Below are 20,641 nucleotides of genomic sequence, written 5' to 3'. Positions count from 1 at the left end.
GGACAGGGGTAGTTGAGTGGACAGGGGTAGTCGAGTGGTCAGCGGTAGTCGGGTGGACAGGGGTAGTCGAGTAATCAGGGGTAGTCGAGTGGACATGGGTAGTCGAGAGGATAGGGGCAGTCGAGTGGACAGGGGCAGTCGAGTGGACAGGGGCAGTCGAGTGGACAGGGGCAGTCGAGTGGTCAGGGGTAGTTGGGTGGACAGGGGTAGTCGAGTGGACAGGGGCAGTTCAGTGGACAGGGGTAGTCGAGTTGTCAGGGGTAGTCGAGTTGTCAGCGGTAGTCGAGAGGACAGGGATAGTTCAGTAGACAGGGGTAGTCGAGTGGTCAGCGGTAGTCGGGTGGACAGGGGTACTCGAGTAATCAGGGGTAGTCGAGTGGACATGGGTAGTCGAGAGGATAGGGGCAGTCGAGTGGACAGGGGCAGTCGAGTGGACAGGGGCAGTCGAGTGGACAGGGGCAGTCGAGTGGACAGGGGTAGTCGAGTTGTCAGGGGTAGTCGAGTGGACAGCGGTAGTCGAGTGCACAAGTTAGTCGAGTGGTCGGGGTAGTCGGGTGGACAGGGGTAGTCGAGTGGTCAGCGGTAGTCGGGTGGACAGGGGTAGTCGAGTAATCAGGGGTAGTCGAGTGGACATGGGTAGTCGAGTGGATAGGGGCAGTCGAGTGGACAGGGGCAGTCGAGTGGACAGGGGCAGTCGAGTGGACAGGGGTAGTCGAGTTGTCAGGGGTAGTCGAGTGGACAGCGGTAGTCGAGTGCACAAGTTAGTCGAGTGGTCAGGGGTAGTCGAGTGGACAGGGGCAGTCGAGTGGACAGGGGCAGTCGAGTGGACAGGGGTAGTCGAGTGGACAGGGGTAGTCGAGTGGACAAGGGCAGTCGAGTGGACAGGGGCAGTCGAGTGGACAGGGGCAGTCGAGTGGACAGCGGCAGTCAAGTGGACAGGGGCAGTCAAGTGGACAGGGGCAGTCGAGTGGACAGGGGCAGTCGAGTGGACAGGGGTAGTCGAGTGGACAGGGGTAGTCGAGTGGACAGGGGCACTCGAGTGGACAGAGCTAGTCGAGTGGACAGGGGTAGTCGAGTGGAGAGGGGTAGTCGAGTGGACAGGGGTAGTCGAGTGGACAGGCGTAGTCGAGTGGACAGGCGTAGTCGAGTGGACAGGGGTAGTAGAATGGACACGGGTAGTCGAGCGGACAGGGGCAGTCGAGTGGACAGGGGCAGTCGAGTGGACAGGGGCAGTCGAGTGGACAGGGGCAGTCGAGTGGACAGGGGCAGTCGAGTGGACAGGGGCAGTCTAGTGGACAGGGGTAGTCGAGTGGAAAGAGGGAGTCGATTTGATATAGGGGCAGTCGAGTGGACAGCGGCAGTTGAGTGGACAGGGGCAGTTGAGTGCACAAGTGTAGTGGAGTGGACAGGGGTAGTCGAGTGGTCAGGGGTAGTTGAGTGGACTGGGGTAGTCGAGTGGACAGGGGTACTGAGTGGTCGGGTAGTCGAGTGGACAGGTGTAGTTGAGTGGACAAGGGTAGTTGCGTGGACAGGGGTAGTTGCGTGGACAGGGGTATTGAGTGAATGGCGCAGTTGAGTGGACAGGGGTAGTTAAGTGGACAGGGGTAGCCGAGTGAAGAGGGACAGTTGAGTGGACAGGAGTAGTCGAGTAGACAGGGGCAGTTGAGTGGACAGGGGTAGTCGAGTGGACAGGCATAGTCGAGTGGACAGGGGCAGTATTGTGGACAGGGGAAGTCGAGTGGTCAGGGGTAGTCGAGTGGACAGGGGTAGTCGAGTGGACAGGGGTAGTCGAGTGGACAGGGGCAGTCGAGTGGACAGAGGTAGTCGAGTGGACAGGGGTAGTCGAGTGGTCAGGGGTAGTCGAGTGGTCAGGGGTAGTCGACTGGTCAGGGGTAGTCGAGTGGTCAGGGGTAGTCGTGTGGACAGGGGTAGTCGTGTGGACAGGGGTAGTCGAGTGGACAGTGGTAGTCGAGTGGACAGGGGTAGTCGAGTGGACAGGGGTAGTCGAGTGGACAGGGGTATTCGAGTGGACAGGGGTAGTCATGGGTTTAGGGGTATTTGAGTGGACAGGGGTAGCTGAGTGGACAGGGGTAGTCGAGTGGACAGGGGAAGTCGAGTGGACAGCGGCAGTCGAGTGGACAGCGGCAGTCGAGTGGACAGGGTCAGTCGAGTGGTCAGGGTCAGTCGAGTGGTATGGGGTAGTCGAGTGGTCAGGGGTAGTCGAGTGGACCGGGGCAGTTCAGTGGACAAAGGTAGTCGAGTGGACAGGGATAGTCGAGTAGTCGGGGTAGTCGAGAGGACAGGGATAGTTCAGTAGACAGGGGTAGTCGAGTGGTCAGCGGTAGTCGGGTGGACAGGGGTAGTCGAGAGGTCAGGGGTAGTCGAGTGGACATGGGTAGTCGAGTGGTCAGCGGTAGTCGGGTGGACAGGGGTAGTCGAGTAATCAGGGGTAGTCGAGTGGACATGCGTAGTCGAGTGGACAGGGGCAGTCGAGTGGACAGGGGTAGTCGAGTGGACAGGGGCAGTCGAGTGGACAGGGCCAGTCGAGTGGACAGGGGCAGTCGAGTGGACAGGGCCAGTCGAGTGGACAGGGCCAGTCGAGTGGACAGGGGTAGTCGAGTGGACAGGCATAGTCGAGTGGACAGGGGCAGTCGAGTGGACAGGCATAGTCGAGTGGACAGGCATAGTCGAGTGGACAGGCCTAGTCGAGTGGACAGGCCTAGTCGAGTGGACAGGGGCAGTTGTGTGGACAGGGGAAGTCGAGTGGACAGGGATAGTCGAGTGGACAGGGATATTCGAGTGGACAGGGATAGTCGAGTGGACAGGGGTAGTCCAGTGGTCAGGGGTATTCCAGTGGACAGGGGTAGTCCAGTGGTCAGGGGCAGTCGAGTGGACAGGGGTAGTCGAGTTGGCAGGGGTAGTCGAGTGGACAGGGGCAGTCGAGTGGACAGGGGCAGTCGAGTGGACAAGGGCAGTCGAGTGGACAGGGGCAGTCGAGTGGACAGGGGCAGACGAGTGGACAGGGGCAGTCGAGTGGACAGGGGCAGTCGAGTGGACAGGGGCAGACGAGTGGACAGGGGTAGTCGAGTTGTCAACGGTATTCCGTTGGACAGGGGTAGTCGAGTGGACAGGGATAGTCGAGAAGCCGGGGTAGTCGAGAGGACAGGTATAGTTCAGTAGACAGGGGTAGTCAAGTGGTCAGCGGTAGTCGAGTAGTATGGGGTAGTCGAGTGGACATGGGTAGTCGAGTGGACATGGGTAGTCGAGTGGACATGGGTAGTCGAGTGGACAGGGGTAGTCGAGTGGACAGGGGTAGTCGAGTGGAAAGGGGTAGTCGAGTGAACAGCGGTAGTCGAGTGGACGGGGTAATCGAGTGGACAGGCATAGTCGAGTGGACAGGCATAGTCGAGTGGACAGGCATAGTCGAGTGGACAGGCATAGTCGAGTGGTCAGGGGTAGTCGAGTGGTCAGGGGTAGTCGAGTGGTCAGGGGTAGTCGCGTGGACAGGGGTAGTCGACTGGTCAGGGGTAGTCGAGTGGACAGGGGTAGTCGAGTGGACAGGGGTAGTCGAGTGGACAGGGGTAGTCGAGTGGACAAGGGTAGTCGAGTGAACAGTGGTAGTCGAGTGGACGGGGTAGTCGAGTGGACAGGGGCAGTCGAGTGGACAGCGGCAGTCGAGTGGACAGCGGCAGTCGAGTGGACAGGGGCAGTCGAGTGGACAGGCTCATTCGAGTGGTCAGGGGTAGTCGTGTGGTCAGGGGTAGTCGATTGGTCCGGGGTAGTTGAGAGGACAGAGATAGTTGAGTGGACAGGGGCAGTGGAGTGAACAGGGGCAGTTGAGTGGGCAGGGTCAGTCGAGTGAAGAGGGGTAGTGAGTGGTCAGGGGTAGTCGAGTGGACAGGTGTAGTTGAGTGGACAGGGGTAGTTGTGTGGACAGGGGTAGCTGAGTGGCCAGGGGTAGTTGACTGGTCAGGGGTAGCTGTGTGGACAGGGGTAGCCGAGTGAAGAGGGGTAGTTGAGTGGACAGGGGTAGTTGAGTGGACAGGGGTAGCTGTGTGGACAGGGGTAGCTGTGTGGACAGGGGTAGTTGTGTGGACAGGTGTAGCTGACTGGTCAGGGGTAGCTGTGTGGACAGTGGTAGTTGAGTGAATAGGGGCAAGAGGCTAAAGGGGCTTGAGGTTAAAATCCACCTTTATCTCCTGTGTACTTCCACCTTCTGCGGAGGCCATAAGACATTGGAGTGGAAGTAAGGCCATTCGGCCCATCGAGTCCACTCCACCATTCAATCATGGCTGATTTCAACTCCATTTACCCGCTCTCTCTCCATAGCCCTTAATTCCTCGAGAAATCAAGAATTTATCAACTTCTGTCTTAAAGACACTCAACGTCCCGGCCTCCACCGGCAATGAATTCCACAGACCCACCACTCTCTGGCTGAAGAAATTTCTCCTCATCTCTGTTCTAAAGTGACTCCCTTTTATTCTAAGGCTGTGCCCCCGGATCCTAATCTCCCCTGCTAATGGATACAACTTCCCTACATCCACCCTATCTAAGCCATTCATTATCTTGTAAGTTTCTATTAGATCTCCCCTCAACCTCCTAATCTCCAATGAATATAATCCCAGGATCCTCAGACGTTCATCGTATGTTAGGCCTACCATTCCTGGGATCATCCGTGTGAATCTCCGCTGGACCTGCTCCAGTGCCAGTATGTCCTTCCTGAGGTGTGGGGCCCAAAATTGCTCACAGTATTCTAAATGGGGCCTAACTAATGCTTTATAAAGCTTCAGAAGTACATCCCTGCTTTTATATTCCAAGCCTCTTGAGATGAATGACAACATTGCATTTGCTTTCTTAATTACGGACTCAACCTGCAAGTTTACCTTTAGAGAATCCTGGACTAGGACTCCCAAGTCCCTTTGCACTTCAGCATTATGAATTTTGTCACCGTTTAGAAAATAGTCCATGCCTCTATTCTTTTTTCCAAAGTGCAAGACCTCGCACTTGCCCACGTTGAATTTCATCAGCCATTTCTTGGACCACTCTCCTAAACTGTCTAAATCTTTCTGCAGCCTCACCACCTCCTCCATACTACCTGCCCCTCCACCTATCTTCGTATCATCGGCAAACTTAGCCAGAATGCCCTCAGACCCGTCATCTAGATCGTTAATATATAAAGAGAACAGCTGTGGCCCCAACAATGAACCCTGCGGGACACCACTTGTCACCGGTTGCCATTCCGAAAAAGAACCTTTTATCCCAACTCTCTGCCTTCTGCCTGACAGCCAATCGTCAATCCATGTTAGTACCTTGCCTCGAATACCATGGGCCCTTATTTTACTCAGCAGTCTCCCGTGAGGCACCTTATCAAAGGCCTTTTGGAAGTCAAGATAGATAACATCCATTGGCTCTCCTAGGTCTAACCTATTTGTTATCTCTTCAAAGAACTCTAACAGGTTTGTCAGGCACGATCTCCCCTTACTAAATCCATGCTGACTTGTCCTAATCCGACCCTGCACTTCCAAGAATTTAGAAATCTCATCCTTAACAATGGATTCTAGAATCTTGCCAACAACCGAGGTTAGGCTAATTGGCCTATAATTTTCCATCTTTTTCCTTATTCCCTTCTGTAACAGGAGGGTTACAACAGCGATTTTCCAATCCTCTGGTACTTTCCCTGATTCCAGTGACTGTTGAAACATCATCACCAACGCCTCCACTATTTCTTCAGCTATCTCCTTTAGAACCCTAGGATGTAGCCCATCTGGGCCCGGAGATTTGTCAATTTTTAGACCTCTTAGTTTCTCTAGCACTTCCTCCTTTGTGATGGCTACCATATTCAACTCTGTCCCCTGACTCTCCGGAATTGTTGGGATATTACTCATGTCTTCTACTGTGAAGACTGACGCAAAGTACTTATTCAGTTCCTCGGCTATTTCCTTGTCTCCCATCACAAAATTACCAGCATCATTTTGGAGCGGCCCAATGTCAACTTTTGCCTCCCGTTTGTTTTTAATGTATTTAAAGAAACTTTTACTATCATTCCTATGTTACTGGCTAGCCTACCTTCAAATTTGATCCTCTCTTTCCTTATCTCTCTCTTTGTTATCCTCTGTTTGTTTTTGTAGCCTTCCCAATCTTCTGACTTCCCACTACTCTTTGCCACATTATAGGCTTTCTCTTTTGCTTTGATGCATTCCCTAACTTCCTTTGTTAGCCGTTTGTCAGCTCATTACATAACACTAAGTCCAGAATGGCCTGTTCCCTCGTGGGCTCCATCACAAGCTGTTCCAAAAAGCCCTCCTGTAAACATTCAATGAATTCCCTTTCCTTGGGTCCACTGGCAGTATTATTTACCCAGTCCACCTGCATATTGAAGTCCCCCATGATCACTGTGACCTTGCCTTTCTGACATGCACTTTCTATTTCGTGGTGCATCTTGTGCCCCCGGTCCTGACCACTGTTAGGAGGCCTGTACATAACTCCCATTATGTTTTTTTTGCCTTTGTGGTTCCTCAACTCTACCCACACAGACTCCACATCATCCGACCCCATGTCGTTTAGTGCTATTGATTTAATTTCATTCCTAATTAACAAGGCAACCCCGCCCCCTCTGCCCACCTCTCTGTCTTTTCGATAGGTTGTGAATCCCTGGATGTTTAAATGCCAGTCCTGAACCCCCTGCAACCATGTCTCTGTGATGCCTACCACATCATACCTGCCAGTCACAATCTGGGCCACAAGCTCATCTACCTTGTTCCGTACATTGCGCGCATTTAAATATAGCACCTTTAATTCTCTATTGACCGTCCCTTTTTGTTTTCTTAGTGTGGTGGACCTTGGTTTACTGAGCCTTTCCATACACTGTGGCATATTTTGTGGGATGGGGACTATTGTAACCTCTCCTGCGTTCTGTCTTTTCGTGCTTTTTTGTATTCCTAAGCAGCTACGCTTCCCACTGATTACTTCACCTCTTGGTTCCCTGACTTTCCCTTCCCCCCCAATCTTTAGTTTAAAGTCCTATAGACCACCCTATTTACTCTTTTCGCCAGAACACTGGTCCCAGCTCGGTTCAGGTGGAGGCCATCCCAACGGTATAGGTCCCCCCTGTCCCAAAACTGATGCCAGTGTCCCATGAAAAGGAACCCCTCATTCCCACACCACTCTTTCAGCCACGTGTTAACTTCCCTTATTCTTGCCTCCCTATGCCAATTTTCATGTGGCTTGGGCAGTAATCCGGAGATTATGACCCTTGAGGACCTGTTTTTTTAATTTGAATCCTAGCTCTTTATAATCTCTAAACAGGTCCTCTTTCCTAGACTTGCCGATGTTGTTGGTACTGACATGGACCACAACAACTGGATCCTCCCCCTCCCTCTCCAGTATCCTTTCAAGCCGGCCAGAGATGTCCCGCACCCTAGCACCGGGCAGGCAACATACCATGCGGGACTCTTTATCCTGCTCACAAAGGATACTATCTATCCCCCTGATAATAGAATCCCCTACAACTACAACTTGCCTATTTACTCCCTCCCCTTGAATGGCCTGCTGAACCATGGTGCCTTGGTCAGCTGACTCATCCTTCCTGCAACCCTGTTCGCCATCCACACAGGGAGCAAGTGCCTCATACTTGTTGGACAGAGTCAAGGGCTGAGGCTCCTGAGTTCCTGACTGCTGGTTCCCTTTACCTGCCTGACTTGCAGTCACACCCTGCTGTCCCTGGCCACTGGCAGGATTTAAACTACTTACTCTGACAGGTGTGACTGCCTCCTGAAACACACTGTCCAGGTAAGTCTCCCCCTCCCGGATGTGCCTCAGTGTTTGAAGCTCAGACTCCAGCTCATCAACTCTGAGCAGGAGCTCTTCGAGCAGCCAACACTTTTATTTATATATTTTATTTTTATATTTCCAAAATTTGTTTTTAATAGAAAGACTTGTAATTATAGACCTCCTTTCTCAACTCCCGGACATTCCAAGGCACCTTGCAGTCCTCCAGGACGTGGCGGGGCGGGGTGTGACGGGGCGTGCGGGGAGTGCCGGAGTGTTGCGGGGTGTTAAGTGGTGGTGACTGGGCGGGTTGCGGGGAGTGTGTGTCGCAGTGATATTGTCACTGGACTAATAATCAGAGGCCAGGTTAATGCTCTGGAGACAGGTGTTCGAATCTCAGCATGACAGCTAGTGGGTGTTAAATTCAATTCATTCATGAAATATTTCAACTGAAAGCTATGCTTAGTGATGGTGCTCGGATCGAATGTTGTTGAAACCCACCTGGTTCACTAATGTCCTTTCGGGTTGGAAATCTGCCGCCCTTACCTGGTTTGGCCGACATGTGACCCCAGACCCAAGGAGATGTGTTTGACTCTTAACTGCCCTTGGGAATGGTCCAGCAAACCACCTCAGTTGAAGAGCAATAAGGGGTGGGCAACAAATGCTGACCCAGCCGGCAACACCCACATCCCGTAAATCAATTAAAAAGAAAGAATGAAGCACTTTCCCAGTTGTGATGTGGGTCAGTCAATTTACACACAGCAAATTGAGAATGACCAGATAGTCTGTCCCAGTGATGTCAATTGAAGAGTAAATATTGGCCACATTAGAAAGGTGGAACTCCACTGCTCTTCTCCAAAACTGTACAGTGGCACTTTTTTTCTGCAGAAGATTGGAGGTAGCGGCCTGGTTTAAATTCTCAGCCAAAAGACGGCACTCCCTCAATTCTGCATGGGACAGCCAGCCTTAACTTTGTTCTCGAACGCTTCTGGAGTGAGGACTTAAACCCAGAGAGTGGGACTCAGGAGTAAGAGAGCTCCCCCTTGAGCTGTGCCTGCGCTTCCATGAAATGATGAGCATGACAGCTAAAACAATTCAAAGAAAAGCGAACTAAATTTTGGGGAATGGCCAGTACTCGTGTGAACTGGACCTGTATAAATTAAAACTGATTCCCAGTACAGACCAGTAACAGTCATTTTTCAAGCTTTACGGGTTATGACTTCTGCTTTGCCAGCTCCACTGAATCTCAGCCACTGCCTGGGCTGTAGCACTGTGCTGTAGTTTAACACTATCTGATCCATACCTTGTCAGTGACTGCTCTACCCGGATCTCTCCTGTGAGTGCCAAAGTCTCAGGCCGCTCGCTGAACGTTTTGTTGTTCCCCTCTGAAGGAAGCTTTTTTTTCTCGGCAACTGCTTCGCACTTTCGGTCTTTGTAGTTAGTTTCCTTTCTTGTCTGCCTGAGCGGGACGAAGGGTGGCAGGAAGTTACAACGCACCCACGTCAGGTCAATGCATTCGCAAGGCAGTGACAGCAGGTTCCTGTTTCGTGGATAATTTTGTTGCTCATCAACCATCGGACCGTTAGAGGAAATGAGAAAGCAGGGTGAGTCAGACTTCCCATAATGCTGCTATCAACGTAACCCATCACACAGTCCAATTTGATCAGTTTTGTGTACACTGGTTAAACATAACTTCACTGAAATAAGTCAAAGGGTGGACAGAGTCAGAAGGTGTTGGGGTTTTGCATTGCGAGAGTTTTAATGTATTCCTTGATATAAAATTCTGCCCATGGTGGCTCTTCGTTGACAACAATTGAAATTAGATTTGAGCTGAATTTGCTCACTCAGTTTTTTGAAATCTATCATTGTGCCCTCCATCCATCTCCTGTTCTGACTTCCCATCACACATTCCATTAATCCATTCCCGAACTTTGGAAATTGTAAAATCCTCTTTCAGATGAGATCTTTCCTCTCAGTTAGTTGTTGATGATGGTGATATTAATGGCAAATGTGGTTTAAATAGCAATATATTTTGATTTATTTTATGCATGTTGATGTGTAGAATTAACTTTCAGTTAAGAATTTGCCCATCAGAATCAAAACTGAAATCATTAAATGACTTGCATCTTGCCAATTGTGAAAATATCACATGAATTTGGAAAGATAATAATAATCTTCATTATTGTCACAAGTAGGCTTACATTAACACTATAATGAAGGTACTGTGAAAATCCCCTAGTCGCCACACTCCGGCGTATGTTCGGGTACACTGAGGGAGAATTCAGAATGTCCAATTCACCTAACAGCACGTCTTTTGGGACTTGTGGGAGGATACTGGAGCACCTGGAGGAAGCCCATGCAAGCATGGGGAGAATGTGCTGACTCCGCACAGATAGTGACCCAAGCCGGGAATCGAACCTGGGACCCTGGCGTTGTGAAGTCACAGTGCTAACCACTGTGCTACCGTGCCACCAGATGAACACCAGATCTGTTTCCCTCTCTTTGTGACAACATTACGATTAGCCTAGTATAGCTTGTGTCTTTCTTCACAACGGCACGGTGGCACAGCGGTTAGCACTGCTGTCTCACATTCCCAGGGGTCCTCCAGTTTCCTCCCACAGTCCAAAGGTGTGCTGGTTAGGTGGATTGACCATGATAAATTGCCCCTCAGTGTCCAAAGATGTGCAGGTTAGGTTGAGTTCCCGGGATAGGGGAGGGGAGTGGGCCTAGGTAGGGTGCTCTTTTGGAGGGCCGGTGCAGACTCGATGGGCAGAATGGACTCCTTCTGAATTCTAAGGGCCTATACACAATGAATCTATTAGCGAGAGACACATGTGGCCTTACTCAGAATAACTTTGCTGTCTGTGGCTATCATTTACATGACACCTACGGGAAGTAGCAAATTAGGCCTACTAGATTTACTGTGAAATGATATCCACAGATAACAAAGCTAACATTGGAATGGAAACATGGGTCATTCGCTAATAGCTCCATGGTATTTAATCATACATTAAAACCTCGCAACGGAAAATTCCAAGCATTTTAATTGAAAACAGTTTCCTAAGAATATTTTCACCTCTCAAATGTTACCATGAAATCATAAAGCAATTTCAAATAATTTTTTTACATTCAAATTGATGTTTGGAATATATTACAAGAAAACATACCAAGGTGCTTAAAAGGAATGTAATAAAGCAGAATTACACACCAAGACATAGGGCAGGTGACCAAAAGCTCGGCCAAGATCGGTTGTCAGTGGCATCTTAAAGAAGGAAAGTAAGGTGGAAAGGAGATGTTTTGGGATTCTGGCTCAGGGAGGTGAAGGCAATGTCATCAGTGATGACACAATTAAAATTGCGGATGTTCAAGAGGTCAGAATTAGAGAGCATATATCTCTGAGGGTTGTAGGGTTGGAGCAGATTACAGAGACAGGGAGGGGCCTGGCCATTGGGACGTTGTGAAAAGAAGGATCAGAATTTGAAACAACAATAAGAATTTAAAATTGAGGCGATACCAATGCTTCAAGGCAGGGGGGGGGAGAGTTGGGTGAATATGTGCGGTGTTTGTGTGTGAATTTGAGAGATGTGAGTGTATTTGTGAGGGAGAGAGGTGAGTGTGTGTGTGAGGGAGACAGAGATGAGTGTGTGTGAGGTAGAGAGGTGAGTGTGTGCGTGAGGGAGACAGAGATGAGTGTGTGTGAGGGAGATGAGTGTGTGTGAGGGAGAGAGGTGAGTGTGTGTGAGGGAGAGAGGTGAGTGTGTGAGGAAGAGGTGAGTGTGTGAGGAAGAGGTGAGTGTGTGTGAGGGAGAGAGGTGAGTGCGTGCGTGAGGGAGAGAGGTGAGTGTGTGTGTGAGGGAGAGAGGCGAGTGTGTGTGTGAGGGAGAGAGGCGAGTGTGTGTGAGGGAGAAAGGTGAGTGTGTATGTGAGGGAGAGAGGTGAGTGTGTGCGTGAGGGAGAGAGGCGAGTGTGTGTGTGAGGGAGAGAGGTGCGTGTGTGTGAGGGAGAGAGGCGAGTGTGTGTGAGGGAGAGAGGTGAGTGTGTGTGGGGGAGAGACGTGAGTGTGTGCGTGAGGGAGAGAGGTGGGTGTGTATGTGAGGGAGAGAGGTGAGTGTGTGCGTGAGGGAGAGAGGTGAGTGTGTGCGTGAGGGAGAGAGGTGAGTGTGTGTGAGGGAGAGAGAGGTGAGTGTGTGCGAGGGAGAGAGAGGTGAGTGTGTGCGTGAGGGAGAGAGGTGAGTGTGTGTGCGTGAGGGAGAGAGGTGAGTGTGTGCGTGAGGGAGAGAGGTGCGTGTGTGTGAGGGAGAGAGGTGAGTGTGTGTGTGAGGGAGAGAGGCGAGTGTGTGTGTGAGAGAGAGAGGTGAGTGTGTGTGGGGGAGAGACGTGAGTGTGTGCATGAGGGAGAGAGGTGGGTGTGTATGTGAGGGAGAGAGGTGAGTGTGTGCGTGAGGGAGAGAGTTGAGTGTGTGTGTGGGGGAGAGAGAGGTGAGTGTGTGTGAGGGAGAGAGGTGAGTGTGTGCGTGAGGGAGAGAGGTGAGTGTGTGCGTGAGGGAGAGAGGTGAGTGTGTGTATGTGAGGGAGAGAGGTGAGTGTGTGCGTGAGGGAGAGAGTTGAGTGTGTGTGTGGGGGAGAGAGAGGTGAGTGTGTGTGAGGGAGAGAGGTGAGTGTGTGCGTGAGGGAGAGAGGTGAGTGTGTGCGTGAGGGAGAGAGGTGAGTGTGTGTGCGTGAGGGAGAGAGGTGAGTGTGTGCGTGAGGGAGAGAGATGAGTGTGTGCGTGAGGGAGAGAGGTGAGTGTGTGTGCGTGAGGGAGAGGGGTGAGTGTGTGTGTGAGGAAGAGAAGATTGTGTGCGTGAGGGAGAGAGGTGAGTGTGTGTATGAGGGAGAGAGGTGAGTGTGTGTGTGAGGGAGAGAAGTGAGTGTGTGTGTGAGGGAGACAGGTGAGTGTGTGTGAGGGAGAGAGGTGAGTGTGTGTGTGAGGGAGAGAGGTGAGTGTGTGTGTGAGGGAGAGAGGTGAGTGTGTGTGAGGGAGAGAGGTGAGTGTGTGTGTGGTGGAGAGACGTGAGTGTGTGCGTGAGGGAGAGAGGTGAGTGTGTGTGTGGGGAGAGAGGTGAGTGTGTATGTGAGGGGGAGAGGTGAGTGTGTGTAGCGCTCAAAGACTCACGAGAGACGAATAGAGATGAAATCGATGAGGCTTTATTAAGCGTGACTTAGTTCCCCGCAGTTCAGTAGCTGACTGGCCTGCGGGGGAGAACTCCAGGTTCTTATACTCCGCCTTCAGGGCGGAGCTAGAGGTCAACAGCCAACCAGGACCCGGGATCTGTCAACCAATGACATCACGGCTTCACAGTCCCACATGACCCCTAATGCATACTACCACATTCACCCCTTGTTAAAAATGAACCCGGCGGGGTGGTGCTTCATAAGGTGGTAAGGGTTTACAAGGCTGGTCCTGGGAGGAAAACCTTTGCATGTACAGAGGGTTTTTTTTTTTGTGTTTTGAACTATTTACAGTAAAAGGGGGAAAAGGAAAACGTTCTTGTTACAGTCCACAATATAGTAATGTTACATTGATGCCACAAGTCGGTCGGGCGGTCTGGTCGTCCTCGTCGATCGCCTCGGCCCCGGTGGTGGTGCTTGTTCCCGTGTTGTCGTCTCCGGGAGCCTTACGGTTTCTGCTTCCGCTTCACTTCTGGTCGGACCTGGGAGGAGGACCGATCCCCCCGGGAAGGGGGCGCTCGCGGGGTGCGCCGGTGGCAGGGAGGGGGTGATTGGGGTCGGGGGGGGTGTGTGTGTTGCCGGCGGGCGCCAGATCTCGCAGGGAGACGGTGTCCTGTCGGCCGTCGGGGTACTCCACGTAAGCGTACTGCGGGTTCGCGTGGAGGAGGCGAACCCTCTCGACCAACGGGTCCGACTTGTGCGCCCGCACATGTTTTCGGAGCAGGATGGGTCCTGGGACCGCCAGCCAGGTCGGCAGCGACGTTCCAGAGGAGGACTTCCTGGGGAAGACAAGGAGGCGCTCATGAGGCGTTTGGTTAGTGCTAGTACACAGTAGCGACCGGATGGAGTGGAGAGCGTCCGGGAGGACCTCCTGCCACCGTGAAACTGGGAGGTCCCTGGACCGTAGGGCCAGTAGGACGGTCTTCCAGACCGTGCCGTTCTCCCTCTCTACTTGCCCGTTCCCCCGGGGGTTGTAGCTGGTCATCCTGCTCGAGGCTATACCGTTGCTGAGCAGGAACTGGCGCAGCTCGTCACTCATAAAGGAGGACCCCCTGTCGCTGTGGACGTATGCGGGGCAACCGAACAGTGTGAATATGGTGTTAAGGGCTTTAATGACTGTGGCCACTGTCATGTCAGGGCAGGGGATGGCGAAGGGGAAACGGGAGTACTCGTCCACCACGTTCAGGAAGTATATGTTGCGGTCGGTGGAGGGGAGGGGCCCTTTGAAATCCAGACCAAGGCATTCAAAGGGACGGGAAGCCTTAATCAGGTGCGCACCATCCGGCCTGAAAAAGTGCGGTTTGCACTCTGCGCAGATGTGGCAGTTCCTTGTGACTGTACGGACCTCCTCCACAGAGTAGGGGAGGTTGCGGGACTTTATAAAGTGGTAGAACCGAGTGACCCCCGGGTGGCAGAGGTCCTCGTGGAGGGTTTGGAGGCGGTCAATTTGTGCGTTGGCACATGTGCCGCGCGATAGGGCGTCGGACAGCTCGTTCAGCTTTCCGGGACGATACATGATCTCATAGTTGAAGGTGGAGAGCTCGATCCTCCACCTTAAGATCTTGTCGTTCTTAATTTTGCCCCGCTGTGCATTATCGAACATGAAGGCTACCGACCGTTGGTCCGTGAGGAGAGTGAATCTCCTGCCGGCCAGGTAATGCCTCCAATGTCGCACAGCTTCCACTATGGCTTGGGCTTCCTTTTCCACTGAGGAGTGGCGGATTTCTGAAGCATGGAGGGTTCGGGAGAAAAAGGCCACGGGCCTGCCCGCTTGGTTAAGGGTGGCCGCTAGAGCTACAGCGGAGGCGTCGCTCTCGACCTGGAAGGGGAGGGACTCGTCGATGGCGCGCATCGTGGCCTTTGCGATATCCGCTTTGATGCGGCTGAAGGCCTGGCAAGCCTCTGTCGACAGGGGGAAGGTCGTGGTCTGTATTAGGGGGCGGGCCTTGACTGCGTACTGGGGGACCCACTGGGCGTAATATGAAAAAAAACCCAGGCAGCGTTTTAGGGCTTTTAAGCAGTGCGGGAGGGGAAATTCCATAAGGGGGCGCATGCGTTCGGGGTCGGGGCCTATTATCCCATTGCGCACTACATATCCCAAGATGGCTAGCCGGTTTGTGCTAAATACGCACTTGTCCTCTTTGTATGTGAGGTTCAAGGCTTTAGCGGTCTGGAGGAATTTTTGGAGGTTGGCGTCGTGGTCCTGCTGATCGTGGCCGCAGATGGTCACGTTGTCGAGGTACGGGAACGTGGCCTGTAACCCGTGTTGATCAACCATTCGGTCCATCTCTCGTTGGAAGACCGAGACCCCGTTTGTGACGCCAAATGGGACCCTTAGGAAGTGGCATAATCGCCCGTCGGCCTCGAAGGCTGTGTACTTCCGGTCACTTGGGTGGATGGGGAGCTGATGGTAGGCGGACTTGAGGTCCACGGTGGAGAAGACCTTATATTGGGCAATCCGATTGACCCTGTCGGATATGCGGGGGAGAGGGTACGCATCTAGTTGTGTGTACCTGTTGATGGTCTATGACCATCCTTTGCTTCTCCCCTGTCTTGACTACTACCACCTGTGCTCTCCAGGGACTGTTGCTGGCCTGGATTATGCCTTCCTTCAGTAGCCGCTGGACTTCAGACCGAATGAATGTCCGGTCCTGGGCGCTGTACCGTCTGCTCCTAGTGGCGACGGGTTTGCAATCCGGGGTGAGGTTTGCAAACAAGGATGGGGGCTCAACCTTGAGGGTTGCGAGGCCGCAGATAGTGAGTGGGGGTATTGGGCCGCCGAATTGAAACGTTAGGCTCTGCAGGTTGCACTGGAAATCTAATCCCAGTAATGTGGACGCGCAGAGTTGGGGAAGGACGTAGAGCCTGTAGTTTTTAAACTCCCTCCCTTGCACCGTTAGGGTCACTATGCAGAAACCTTTAATCTGTACGGAGTGGGATCCTGCAGCTAGGGAAATCTTTTGCGCACTGGGACGGATGGTCAAAGAACAGCGTCTTACCGTGTCGGGATGGATGAAGCTTTCCGTGCTCCCGGAGTCGACTAGGCATGGTGTCTCGTGCCCGTTTATCAGCACCGTTGTTGTCGTCGTCTGGAGCGTCCGGGGCCGTGCTTGGTCCAGCGTCATTGAGGCCAGACGTGATTGTAGTGTTTGAGCTGCTTCCTCGAACCCCGTGGAGCCGTCGACACTGGGGTCCATTGTTGCCGTCCAAGATGGCGGCGGGGGTGAACAAAATGGCCGCCCCCATGCATCGCACATGGCTGGGGGATCACAAGATGGCGGCGGGGTGGACAAAATGGCCGTCCCCCTGCGTCGCACAGGTCTGGGGGATCCCAAGATGGCGGCGCCCCTCCTCCCCTCGTGGTGGCCGGGACCCAAAATGGCGGCGCCTGCGGGTCGCACATGGGGCGCTGGGGGGGTTGGGGAGCGTCAGAAACGCGCAGATCGCCTTGTTCTCCGGGGACAGCGGTAGTCGGGACCCAAACTGGCTGCGCCTGCGGGTCGTACATGGGGCGCTGGACAGCGGTGGCCGGGACCCAAACTGGTTGCGCCTGCGGGTCGTACATGGGGCACTGGGGGGGTTGGGGAGCGTTATAAGCGCGCAGGAATCCTTGTTCGCCGGGCACCGCGGCGACCTCCCGGGACCGGCACACAGCCGCGAAATGGCCCTTTTTCCCGCAGCTCTTACAAGTCGCTGCGCGGGCCGGGCAGCGCTGCCGGGGGTGTTTCGCCTGGCCGCAGAAATAGCAGCGGGCTCCCCAGGGACGACTTGGCGTCTGAACCGCGCAAGCCTGTGGGGTGGGGGGGGGAGGGGGGTGGTGTTTGTCGCGACGGGGGTCCACGGAGCCCAAGGGGCTGCCGCGCGGTCGGGGCCGTAGGCGCGGGCGTTTCGCGCGGCCACATCTGGTGAGGCTGCAAGGGCCCGTGCCTCTGAGAGTCCTAGCGACTCTTTTTCTAAAAGTCTTTGGCGGATTTGGGAAGAGTTCATACCAGCCACAAAAGCATCACGCATCAACATGTCCGTGTGTTCCATCGCGTTTACCGGCGGGCAGCCGCAGGCCCGTCCCAAAATTAGTAGCGCGGCGTAGAAATCATCTATCGATTCTCCGGGACTTTGCCGTCTCGTTGCGAGTTGGTAGCGTGCGTAGATCTGGTTCACTGGGCGAACATAGATGCTTTTTAGTGCTGCGAACGCCATCTGGTAATCCTCTGCGTCTTCGATGAGAGGGTAAATTTCCGGGCTTACCCTTGAGTGCAGGACCTGTAGTTTCTGGTCTTCTGTGACCCGGCCGCGGGCCGTTCTGAGGTAGGCCTCGAAACAAGTCTGCCAGTGTTTAAAAACTGCTGCTGAGTTCATTGCGTTGGGGCTGATCCTCAGGCATTCCGGGATGATCCTGAGCTCCGTAGTTCTTTTAAGCACGCTTAATAAATTGTAGCGCACAAAGACTCACGAGAGACGAATAGCGATGAAGTCGATGAGGCTTTATTAAGCGTGACTTAGTTCCCCGCAGGCCAGTAGCTGACTGGCCTGCGGGGGAGAACTCCAGGTTCTTATACTCCGCCTTCAGGGCGGAGCTAGAGGTCAACAGCCAACCAGGACCCGGGATCTGTCAGCCAATGACATCACGGCTTCACAGTCCCACATGATCCCTAATGCATACTACCACAGTGTGTGCGTGAGGGAGAGATGTGAGGGTGTGTGTGAGGGAGAGAGGTGAGTGTGTGTGAGGGAGAGAGAGGTGAGTGTGTGCGTGAGGGAGAGAGGTGAGTGAGGGAGAGAGAGGTGAGTGTGTGTGAGGGAGAGAGGTGAGTGTGTATGTGAGGGAGAGAGGTGAGTGTGTGTGGGGGAGAGACGTGAGTGTGTACGTGAGGGAGACAGAGGTGAGTGCGTGTGAGGGAGATGAGTGTGTGTGTGAGGGAGAGAGGTGAGTGTGTGAGGGAGAGGTGAGTGTGCGTGAGGGAGAGATGTGCGTGTGTGTGAGGGAGAGAGGTGAGTGTGTGTGTGAGGGAGAGAGGCGAGTGTGTGTGTGAGGGAGAGAGGTGAGTGTGTGTGAGGGAGAGAGGTGAGTGTGTATGTGAGGGAGAGAGGTGAGTGTGTGTGGGGGAGAGACGTGAGTGTGTGCGTGAGGGAGAGAGGTGAGTGTGTGTGCGTGAGGGAGAGAGGTGAGTGTGTGTGAGAGGGAGAGAGGGGTGAGTGTGTGTGAGGGAGAGAGGTAAGTGTGTGCGTGAGGGAGAGAGAGGCGAGTGTGTGTGTGAGGGAGAGAGGTGAGTGCATGTGAGGGAGAGAGAGGTGAGTGTCCGATATGAGAATCAACTTTTCAGTCCCTTTCCTCCCATTAAAATTATAAAAGGTAAGATTTCAGTATTTTAAAAATAAGATAACTTTTTCATTATTACCAGGTTATCCACCCCTAAGGTGGTGATACTTCCAGTGGTTAATGTTAAGGGGTCATGGGAGGGTGGTTTGGCCAGGGTTTAATGTAAGGGGCCATGTCGCTGGTGAATAGATTTCTGACCGTGTGCCTCTTCCCAATTCCTAAAATACACATAGATATAGCTAGAAAATAATTATTTACGTTTGATTTCTGTGTTCGCACCGACTGCACGGCAAAAAGGGGAGTTGACATTATGAGAACTTTTGTGATTCCGCGAAGCTCTTGGGAGGTGACTAAGGATCTGCGGCTCGAAAAGTTTGGGAAACTCCGCTGTAATGGAATAATACTCATTAGCTAGGTGAAGAAAATTGCAGGGTAATGTAATAGTGCAGGTATCACCGAGGAGTTTTCTTGAATAACTAAGAGTTTTATTGGAGGCAGTAATGAAATTTAACTACAGACACGCTTTGGCTCTCGGGTCCACACTGCCCTGGGCCCCTACTCTCAGGGCCTCGTGCTTTCTCTCTATTAGTCATGGTTTGCACTTTCCCATACGATAGGCCCTGACCAGGTCACGTGGCCCACGAACGATCACCCCCTCAAACTGGCCACGCTACCACATCCCTCCTCCCTCAAGTCTCTCAACAACATATAAATCACATGGTAAAACAAGTAACTATTTACAACGAGGGCAGAACCACAAAAGGTTGGTGGTAATGTACATTCTCTCATCAGCTCGGTCTATCAGGTAATTTCCGAGGTCTGGTGGAACGACTCAGTCATCTGACAGGTTCTTCCACCAGCGAGATAATGTTGTCGTCAGCAGCATGAGGTCGTCTGAAAATCTCAGCAGGTGTGTCAGGGCAGTCCCCCACTCCAGTTCCTTCTAGCGTGGCATCAGGGGGCTGTCCTCAATCAACCGGCACCCTGGTTTATGACTCCGCTGAAGGAACATTAGTAGTGACCATTTAGGTTTGGGCAGCACGGTAGCACAGTGGTTAGCTCAGTTGCTTCACAGCTCCAGGATTCCAGTGAACCCTGACCAAAACAATGGGTAGAATTGGTTTGTCCTCATAGAGTAAACCCAATAATGGATTGTGATCAGTTATGATGGTGAAACGCCAGTACATGTACTGATGGAACTTTTAACACCGTATACCACAGCCAGGCCCTCTTTTTCAATTTGTGAATACCTTAGCTCTATGTCGGTCAATGTTCAGGAGGTGAAAGCGATGGGTCAGTCAATATCATCCTCCATCTTGTGGGATAGGACTGCTCCTATCCCATAAGGTGAAGAATCACATGTTAAGATTATCACTTTATTTCTTTGGACTGTGGGAGGAAACCGGGGTACCTGGACAAAGCACACACAGACATGGGAAGAATGTGCAGACTCCGTACAGACAATGACCCAAGCCGGAAATCGAACCCAGGTCCCTGATGCTGTGAAGCAATAGTGTTAACCACTATGCTACCATGCCTCTCTCAAGTCAAGCTTTGCATATGTGAGGCCCACCACCAGCTTTGTATAGAGATATTCTATCTGAAGGATCGGATACTTATCGAGTTGAGCCATTCGGTTTATGGTTTCAGATTTTAAGACAGGAACAATAGGGGCTGCCCATTTGGAGAACTGCACTGGTCTTATGATCCCTTATTTTTCCAAGGGTGTCAATTCGGCCTTGGCTCTCTTGTATAGAGCATAAGGGACGGGCCAAGCACTGACAAATTTCAGTGTGGATTCAGGGTTTGTGTAAATTTTGACCGATACCCCTTGTATTCGGCCAAGGTGAATTTGAAAAACGTCTTTGTACTTCCGCAGGATCTCTTGAAAAGTACCATCCGATATATTAAACATTTCTAACCAATTTATCTTTATCTGTTGTAGCCAATCTCGCCCCATGAGACTTGGCCCCTGACCTTCCACAACAACCAGGCATAATTGAGCAGATTGGTGTTAATACAACACTGGGGTCATCATTCTTCATGATGGGTGGGATTCTCTGTCGGCCGATGCCAAAATCGGGAAACGCGATTGGGCGGAGAATTGGTCGCGATGACAAAATCGTGGTCGGTGCCAGGCACATGCCAGAATTGGTGTCGGGTCGAGGCCGTTGAATCCCACGAGAGGCTCTCCTAAGATATGTGACGCTCAAAACATCCTGTGAGATTCAATGGAATTTCACGGGGCGTTGCGACCTGGATCTCGCTCATGCTGGGTGAGATTCAGGTGCGCATATTAAATGAGCGATTAGGCTCATTTAAATATGTGTTTGCAGCATTCACCTG

At 52.5% G+C, this 20,641-nt stretch overlaps 1 protein-coding gene across 1 annotated transcript in view; it reads right to left on the bottom strand.

Moving 5' to 3' along the window:
• The window catches only part of LOC140393970 (leukocyte surface antigen CD53-like), a 164,943-nt gene extending 155,725 nt beyond the window's left edge, over positions 1-9,218 (bottom strand). Inside the window, exon 1 of the mRNA XM_072480675.1 lies at positions 9,071-9,218. The gene's annotated coding sequence lies outside the window, so the exon portion shown is untranslated. The remainder of the gene's footprint in view (positions 1-9,070) is intronic.
• Between the last annotated feature and the right edge of the window lie 11,423 nt (positions 9,219-20,641).

This window comes from Scyliorhinus torazame, chromosome 17, assembly GCF_047496885.1.
Source record: "Scyliorhinus torazame isolate Kashiwa2021f chromosome 17, sScyTor2.1, whole genome shotgun sequence".
Classification (NCBI taxonomy): domain Eukaryota; kingdom Metazoa; phylum Chordata; class Chondrichthyes; order Carcharhiniformes; family Scyliorhinidae; genus Scyliorhinus; species Scyliorhinus torazame.
The sequence above is the reverse complement of the archived record's forward strand: the minus strand, read 5'-3'. Positions and strand labels throughout refer to the sequence as shown.